This window comes from Rhea americana, unplaced genomic scaffold (assembly GCF_003343005.1).
Source record: "Rhea americana isolate MKP2758 unplaced genomic scaffold, rheAme1 scaffold_220, whole genome shotgun sequence".
NCBI classification, from domain to species: domain Eukaryota; kingdom Metazoa; phylum Chordata; class Aves; order Rheiformes; family Rheidae; genus Rhea; species Rhea americana.
The window spans coordinates 79680-89338 of NW_028186330.1; the positions used below are offsets into that span (position 1 = coordinate 79680).

Genomic DNA, 9659 nt, shown 5'->3' on the forward strand with positions numbered 1-9659 from the left:
TTCTGTTCTTTAAAATTGTATCTGTTCCAGAAAGTCAGAACTGAAATGAAGCATATAAGCTTAGTTTTTAAGTAAATATTTTCCCAAAAGTTTCCAAAATCTTCATTTCCACTCAAAACTTGAAAAGAATTGATGAAACTTTGGAAATTTTCTGTGAGAACAGAATGTTGGTTTCCATATATCTTACCAGACTTTCAAAATAAATCTCCTTTAAAAAYTGTATACTGAAGACATTATGAAAATCAGATTTTTAAGAGCTCTTCACAGTGAAGCAATCACCCATTAGGTCTTCACAGAATTTAGCCTTCTCTCTTGATTTCTGTTTGTAATATTTACTGATGTTTATATGCTATCAAAGAGTAATTTTAAGTATGTTTGAGCTATACCKGCGCCTTTATAATATGAGATCTGTCTTCCTTAGCAGATGTTCTTTTAATTCATTTGTGATATATCCACAACAATATTCAGTGCATTTTTAAGGCTTGATGGAGGGAAGCCAAATTTGAAGGTGTAGGATTTTCTGTCTTGAATGTATTCAGATATTTTCCTATTGCATACACAATTTCAGTCTTTAGTTTGCATGGGGATTTTCCCTTTTTGGAGTGCTCTGTGCTGCACACTTCACTGTGAAATGCTTAGTGCTTATCCTTTCCTTTTGCTTTATAAAGATTAGAAAATTTTTTAGAAACTCTGCAGATTCTGTGGTCATCTACAGAAAAATGATCATACCTTTCTGCTAACCTCAGCCTTTCTCTCAGCTGCCTGGTTTATGCGGTAGGGCTCAGAGGCTTACTGCACATTCGTTATCCATGCAGCTGTTACATCTTAGCAGCCTATACTGCTTCACATTGGAATGGTTTCTCTCTGCTATACTGAGAGTGCAGGTGTACCAAYGCGCAGCAATACCAGCCTAGATTCGGCTGAACTCTTGAATCTAATCAGGTTCCCAGATTCAGATGCTCTTTGAAGAAAATCTGAATGTTTCAGCTTGGTTATATGGTCATGTCAAGTTCAATTTGTAAAAGCCATATATATGTTATGTAATATTCTAGTCTATGTTCTAGGCTGATTTTCCTGCTGATCTTTCTCTAGTCACCCATGTGCTAAGCTCCATGTTCTTACTTTTTTGGAGGTAGAATCTGAGAGATGTCTSGAATTTGGACACAGCAGCTTCTCTTTATCAATGGCTTATTATCTGAGTCGGAAAATACTTCTCTTCCCTTTGAGATTCTGTGAATGAGCTGATGGACAGGTCTTGAGGAAAGGTCTGCGGCCTGTGTAAATGGCTTAGTAATGTTTTTTCTCATATGTTTTGATTTGAGCATTCAGAACTACAGAAGATTGTGGGATGTAGCTTAGCAGGAGGACATAATTTCCCCAGCAAAGGGACTGTGCTAGAGACTGAAACAAGTGATGCTTACAAGAGCCAGTTGAGACAAAAGGAGGCCTAGGAATAAAACAGCTAATTTTTCTGGTGTGATTGGCAACATTGCCTCCCTAAAGGSAGACTATGGAACACAAGGGTTCACATGCTTAGGGTCCTATGCAACATGAGACAGGAGAGAAAAAGGCAGAAAATTAATTTGCTAGCTCTAAGAGTGCTTGAGCAGGAGCACTGCACTATGGTGTTCCAGTAACCGAGTAGGATCGTTTGCCACTGATGTATAACAGCAAGGAAAGAGCTGGCTCCACATCAGCTCCAAACCTTAAAGAATGAGTCCATTAAAAATAATGACGCTCACACATATAACCATTCTGAAGAAAAGTGGTAGTTATCAAAATGGTACAGCTCTGCGGAAGATAAAGAGGGAGGAATAAGAAAAAGCAAATCTTGGGCAAATAGACCATAGGCAGATTCTGGGAGATATCTTACAAGGCAGGTAAGGAGTTAAGTTTCCAGGTGGAGATTGACCATAGGTTTCAATTTTTGCTTTGGCATATGCATTTCTCTCTTTCTTATCTTGAGGAAAGTGGATTTTGGTACTCTTTCCCAAAGCAGAGGTTTTTTTAAAGAGACCTGGCTCGAGGAAGAGAGGGAATGTCCCTCAGGAGACACCAGAGCTGTAAGAAAACAGATAAGAGTTCCCCAGATAAGAGGGGTGGGGAGGAGCTTAAATCCTCCCAGCAAAGTAGGAGCTGGATGACTGAARAAGAGGGGGCTGTTGCCTCACATGATAACTGGAATTTCAGAAAAGCCACTAATGCAAAAAGTGCCTTTCTTTTGCGCAGATTCTCAAAAATTTTAAAACCATTTTTATTCCCAATGAAATCTAAGATTCTGAAATTCTCCATCAAAAGGAAATAATAAGGATCAGGCAGCCAGAGACCTAAGAAAAAGAGGAGTTGCTGTTTCCCCTTTTCTCCCTGTCATCATTGCAGGGACCTCCCCTAGAAGAGCTATGCTGTATGATGCACAATATTTTAAATTGTTGGCTAGCACTTTTCTTTGTATGTCATTTGTTATGCATATTGTGCACGATTAGTCCACTGCATGTTTGTGTAAAGCTATACCTGCAGTCTGGCTCAGCTCAAATTGCCACTGTCCATAATGGCAGATTTTGCCTTCAGATTTCAAGATCAGCCCTTGTACTCTGCTAACAGTCTCTGATTTGTGTATATACTGCTTAAAAAAATGAGAGATGAGAAATGGAAACAGCAAATGAGATGTAACTTTATCCACATGCAAATGGATCCAAGCAAGTGCAGATCATTTCAATTAACATAAATATTTTTTTATCCTGCCTAAGAACACCACTGTTTTGAAAAACTCTCCTGATCACTCATTATCAAATAACACTTTGTATGTAAAAATAAGCTATTCTAAATAAATAAGATATTGCAGAGATACCACTTTGCAAGGAGTGAAAGGAGAAAAGTTTTCTGGTGCTTGTGATACTGATACCAAATACTATTACTTGAACAAGCAATTAAGTGTTTTCCAGGTAAAGCACTTCTGAGAGCGGTTGCAGATTACTTATAGTTCTTGCGTACCTTCTTGTATTTATTATTATCAAAATGCAGTCAAGCAGCGACACCCAGTGGCTCCAAAATTCTTTTTCATTTCCAATCAGGGAAATCTCATTTGTATCTCTTGWTTTCAAAATCCAATGTTATTCAGGATGGATAAATAATCCCCTGTTGAAAAGGCAGATGGAATTTGGTAGCTCCATATAGTAATCTGGAGTTCCCTGCCTGACTAGCTGGCTCTAAGTGAAGTGATCTGGCTTCAACAGAGATGGAAGCTACTCAAATCCATACGTTAAGAGGCTTCCTTGAGAAATCCATGGCCGTATCCACTGCAGCTAAGCCTTTAAAGCAAGCCTTTGGACAATTAAGGCCTTCAAATSTGTACTTCAAATCTTCCACCTGTCAAAGAATGAGAGTGAGGTTTTTAAGCCTTGGAGATTCACAGATGAAAAACAGTATGTAGGTGCAAAATACTATGAATATTTGTAATACTAGCATAAATAAATGGGAGGTGGTATTAATACTGGAGGTTAAGAGACAGCTTGACATTCTGAGAGTCAGCTGGGACTTAAACTGTGAACTAAGCCCAGAAATTCTGCCCAAAATACAAGTTTTCTTATCAAACTTGACTGAACTATAATTTCCTCAGAAGCRTACTTTGAAAATAAATTGTCTGCCTTACATGAGGAGAAAATATAAGTCTTGTTTTGCAATTGCTGTATCTTGGAGACAAACAAACATGGCACCTTACTTTTTTGAATCATATTCTTGCTTTATCAAAATAAGAAAAACATTTCAGTCACATTGATGACAGTAAGAACAAACTATCAGATCACCTAGCCTTTGAAAATCTGGTTGAATAGCCAAGTTCTCACATGGCCAGTGATTTACAGCTTCTATGGACACAGCATGATGTTKTCTTACTAATGCCTGGTTTTTTCTCCTCTTCATAAGGCGTAATGTATTTAAATTATCTATCAACTGAATAAAGCTGAGATAAGATCTTCTTTGAGGATATAGGTAATATTTTACCAGTAGATGTTACCAAGTGGTTTTGGAAGAAAAAAAAATCTACAATATAATAAAAGCAAGCCAACATATGCTAGACAGGTCAGCAAGTGAAATGTTAATGGGKCTGAGAAAAAACTGGTTTGAACGTTGCTGTTTCAGTCCCACTCAAAGTGCGAGAAGCCTCTTTACTTCCACTTCTGGCCTCTTCCACTCTGACTGCTCAGAATCTGAGTTTGAATCCAGTTTGAACGGGAGGGGGAATAGGTTTGGCTTTTATTTTTTTTTTTTTTTTATTATTTTTTTTTTTTTTTGGTTGATTGAGGACTCAGGGTTTTTTTTTCCTTCCCTCTTAGCATCCTGGTTTGCCTGTCCTTAAGGCTCCACCTACACAAAGACAGATCTGATTTCCTGGAAATGCACTGAAAGAGGTTTTGTCATTGCACTTTGAGGAAACCTACAGTTCAGTCCAACTACACTTCAATATGAATTTTCAAAACCTAAATTTAAAGACAATCATTGCAAAAAAACACCACTGCCAAATATTAATCTGCCACTGGAAAGCTGAATTAATTGATATTCAGGAACACCCTTCCCCAGGCAAATGATTTTTATACAAAGTTCAAATAATTAGAAAAATACAAATTTTAGCTCCTTGATTCAAGAGAAATGAATCATGAGAAAGTCAGAATAAGCCCCTTAAAATATTAGACCCTTAGTTCTGCAAAACATTTACTGGAGTCTGCAGTGACTGATAAATAGATATAAAGGATTATCTTTTAAAAAAATGAAAATAATGGAATGTCTAACTCCACACCCCCCNAAAAAAAAAAAAAAAAAAAAACACTGCAGATCTGACATATGAAGATGGAAGAGCCAATTTCAAATTATGTTGTATTCCTGGAGCACTCCACCTGAACACAGAACATATTGCATATTATTATTATGAAATTTCTCCAGTATGAATCATTCTCCTAGAGAATTAATTTTCCTTAAACCTGAGATTTTTTTCTGGCAAATTCCAGTTTGTTTTTTAGGCAGTCTCTAGAGTGAAGTCACCTTTATAAAACTGATTAAAAATGATGTGAAGACAATATACTGGTATTTACCAATATTGGTATTTGCAGAATSCTTACTATTCTGTTTGATAGTACAGTAAAAGTGTTCTACAGCTCACCCAAGGACCTGCAGGGTTTTACATGAACTCATTCTGAATTATTGACCTCTGTGAATGAAGCTTCCCAGTAGTGCATAAGAGAACACACAAAACTTCAGGCTATTGCAGTATAAATCTATTCCTTAAGAAGAGTAAGAGGGAAAAAAAAGCAACAAAATCTTTACTGCTCTAATAATCTATATTAACATTTTGATCTCAAGGTCCTGGAATTTTTCTTGCATCTCTGTAAACCTCACTAAAGTCAATRTTATTTTTCTGAGCAGCAATACTGATTAAAGATAAATACATATTTATTTTTAACATACACTAACATCTTCAATTTCTGCCAGTGTGCTAAGTCACRTGGTAGAAAGCAAATGTTTTTTATTTTTTTACTGACGTGGATATGATTGCAGAGTAGCATACAGCCTTTTAACAAAAGGACAATAATCCCGGTTATTGCCAAAATTTTGAGTTAGTATTCCAGCAGCAGCGCGTTCACACTCAATCTCCTGCAGGACAGTCTCACTGCTACGGGAACAGGCTGTGGCAACCGAGCTCCCAGGCTGGGCAATATTCATCATTGCCTTCTTAACTTTGCAGTGGCTTAACTTGAAAGCTTTCCCCTGACTGTTTTCATTCTGAAAAGACTCTTTCTGAATCTTGGGGACATGCTCTGGCAGAATTAGTGCCATGGTGCTCAGCCTGCAGTACTTGTGATGGCTCTGGGTCAGGCCACTGAGCAGGCAGGTGTCAGCAGGCGAAAGAGTGATGTAGTTACAATGGCAAACTTCTCCTGCCCAGTCCTTACATTATGGCACAGTTGGAAAAAAAAAATATATCAGAAGAAAGGTTGCTGTGGTGGTAGGGCATCACGTTTAGCATGAAAGACTTTCTGTATGAGTAACAAATAGTAGAGAATTCGTAAACTTCAGTTCAGGAGGGATGATTAATCAGGTGTTTAAGTATAAATGCTACAGTATCTTCACCTGTGGTTTTCTGCATTTSGATCCTGTAACTCTTAAGGTTTTAGCAGCAAGTAAAAGGTCCAAGAAGTCTGAAACATTCTAGGGTTGTGAGGGTTGGGCAGGGGAGAAGGAGTTCTTCCATTTGTTTTTAAAGAGAAAGTTTGAATGGAATTATTAAGGAAAGGAATGTTATGGACTACAGTTCTGATTTAGCATGCATCCACTTTTTTAGAATGTATGTTTTTATGCAGCAAGTGAGATCTGAATTGCTCTTGAGGCTTTCTTTGCATTTAAGTGGTGTGTCATTCGTGGTTATACGCAATATTGAATTAGCTAGGTTTATAACAATTTTAAGCATTTCTGAAAGGAATGTTGTTCCTATTTAATARTTTGTTCTCTCAACCTTAACTTCAACTTACTGAAATACTTTGTGTATAAACTGTAAATACCTACATGTTTCTTCTTATGAAATCCATTTCTGACTAGAACAGAAAAATAAGAAAAGAGGCTTAATAGGACACAGAGAGTAGACAAAAAAATCCGGAAAACAGAACAAGAGGATCTCCTGGGACGTCTGGTTAAAAGTAAGTCAGACTCTCTTTCAAGGAAAAGAAATTGAGATGGAATGCAGAATTAAATCTATCTTTCCATTTCAGCTTCCTGATGGTATGTTAGATGTACAACACTTTGGTATTCTTTTACTAAAAAGATCAGGATCCATCTGAGTCTCAATCTACCACTTCCTTGTTCCACATCAAAGTGTTAATTAAAAGTAGTGTAGAACATACAAGTTTAATTAGATTCTTAGTCTCACCTACTACACATTGATATTTTTGTCAGGGATCACAAAATAGTAGCACAAAGCCAGTAGACTATTATGTGATTTTCTAACCACCTGTCCAACTAACAACTTCACCACATCCAGCATGCTTTCACGTGGCATTATTCAGTGACAAAGAATTTCAGATCTGTCTAAACCATGTATGCATAAGCCTTAGAAAATATACATCATAAAACATTTACACTTCTAATCATATCATACCATCTAGCTACAATTTCAGTTCACATACTGGACAGGCAATTTTACTTCCTGGTTCCTTATACTATTCTTATAACACAGTCCTTAGTGAGAAAGTTGTGTTTCAGGTCTTGTTAGTCTTAAAGTCATTAAAACAATACACAAAGCCATTTCCTGGTGAATGGGTCTTGTAACACTTGTCTTGAACATAGTGGTAGAATCTAGGGAATAATGAGAATAAATGTGATAAATGGTAACTGAACTACTGCTAAATGTAAAAAGCTGTAAATCACTGCCTTCAGTGAAGTGGTTCTCATTTACAGAATATCTGAGTATTGTTCAAAAGGTTAGATTTTCTTTTATGAGGCCTCTCCATATACCAATGTAAAAGAAGGAAAAAGTTACATGARCTCTTGTATAATTCTAGTTCAGGTCTATTCCTGCTGTTTGTGCCAGCAAAAGGTCATGAGTGACACCTGAACTCATGAGATTCAGGCCAGTTCTAATATCTGCATGCAGTTAAGTTATTTGCTTACAAAAGTCAGCATGTCATTACTGCTATTGAAATGAACAGCTTTTGAAGATACAGGAACATGCAAGCATGTTTGCAGTGGCTTCTTGTTTGGAATCCACTTTGGGGGATAATTTGCAAATGACTCAGCAAACTGCAAAAAGTACCTTTGTAGAAAACCAGCACAAGGTTAGTTTCATCAAACACGTCAGTCTAAAAACTGCAAAATGAAAAAGATGATAATGACACAATTTCAGCAGATTTTATTTGGTTCCAGATTTCAGGTTCTGGAGCATTGTTCCAATGGCATCCTAGTATTTATCAGGCCAAAATGGTTGCATAAGGAGTTGAGGCCAATAATACCATTACTAAATCAAAATGAACTATTTCAAAATTGGAATCTATAGATTGATTCAATTTTAGACTGTGAGTATTTTCAAGTATTTAAAATGTGACATTTTTCTGGAAAATAGCAATATGGAAAAGTCATTTTTATATCTTTCCCTTTACATAATAGTGTAATAATACATACATACAAGAATACCTACATAAACATATGAAAATGTATATATATTCTCAAAAGATAAATATTTATTGAAATTATATTTTAATTAAAAGTGATCCTTCATTCTAAGAAGGACGATTGTTATGGCCAATGGATCTTATACCATTTATTGACTATCATACAAGGAAGAGCAAAGCATTGGAAGAGCAAGACATTTCCTGGCTAGCCTAAGCTGATAGGCCAGTCCTGCCTCTTGGCAGTACTCTCCTTCCATTCCCTTGCACTAGCACATGTATTTGGGTGGCTGTAAACAAGATAAGACAGTAAACTAATGTCATTATTAATGACTAATTATGACTAATGTCATAATTAATAAGGGGTTTTTTTTGTTTTGTTTTGTTTTTTGTTTTTTTTGTTTGTTTGTTTTTTGTTTTGTTTTTTTGACGTTAGTGTTACAGAGCCTATTAGTTCATAAGCAGAGGTACCTTTCATTGCCACCRATGCCTTCAGCCATGGCTTTAAGGCCAGGGTTTCTGGGAGCTCCTACTTCTATCACTGTCAACAGTTTACAAAATTATGAGCTGAAAATGGTTCATCAGATACAGAACATATAGAGTTAGAACTGAATAAGAAAACTTGTGTTGGTTATATTTAAGAATAATTTCAGCTTACTTTCTCCTGGATGCTGAAGCTGGTGTTGGTCCTGCGTGCAGACTCCAGTRCTCTAAAGAGCAGGCCCTTGGCTTTCAGATCGCCTACAAATAAAGAAAAGGGCTCAGGCACACAAGACATACACTATCTGCATGAATAATTTCATGAAGGATGAAAAAAGGAGGCTAAACTGAAACACAGAAAACCTTTCAATGTTGCAGTCCAAGTATTTGTGCCAAGAAGAACTACTAGAAACTGACTGAACCTGCAGGTCTAAGTGCAGGCACTCCAGCAAGGAAGTCAGTGACAAGTTTGACTCTAGTCATGTTTGTTACTGCATATAATCTTCAGAGACTGGATTTGCTCCATGTTTTTTAATAAAAGACTACTTATTTTTTACTTTTCTTCCCCCAACAAATGACTCAAATGAGTCAGGAAAAGCATATTATGTCACACCAAAGGAGCAAAAGGTAGCTTGTCCAATCATGGAAGAAATGGCAGGAGCTGGAGCATACAAAGAAATCATTCTCCTAATATGGGTGGTGTGTTAGATGAGAACCAAGTTTAAGAGATGACACAGACACATCCCTCAACATTCTGTGGGCAATGCCATGGCCCAGGAAACACAGCACGCTCAGCACTAGTGGATAAGGCCCATCTCCTGTCATCCAGATGCAGCCTTAACAAAAGCTCCCCTCTAGGAAAGATGTCATGCATTCATCTAGACGTACTAAACTTTCAGTTACTCTACCTCAAGTTCAGGTATCATATCTGAGTGCTTTCTCAGGTACTAATAGCACTCAATTGTTGGAAAACACTCATGACTTCCATTACAGCACTTGATACAAGCAAAGAGGTTGGTGAAGACACCTCCT

At 37.0% G+C, this 9659-nt stretch overlaps 1 long non-coding RNA gene across 1 annotated transcript; it reads right to left on the reverse strand.

Moving 5' to 3' along the window:
• Positions 1-3233: 3233 nt before the first annotated feature.
• LOC146595559 (uncharacterized) lies at positions 3234-8883 on the reverse strand. Its single transcript, XR_014895922.1, has 3 exons — positions 8806-8883; positions 7796-7848; positions 3234-3366 (listed from the first exon to the last, which is right to left on the reverse strand). It is a non-coding gene; the product is annotated as an uncharacterized LOC146595559 (long non-coding RNA).
• Between the last annotated feature and the right edge of the window lie 776 nt (positions 8884-9659).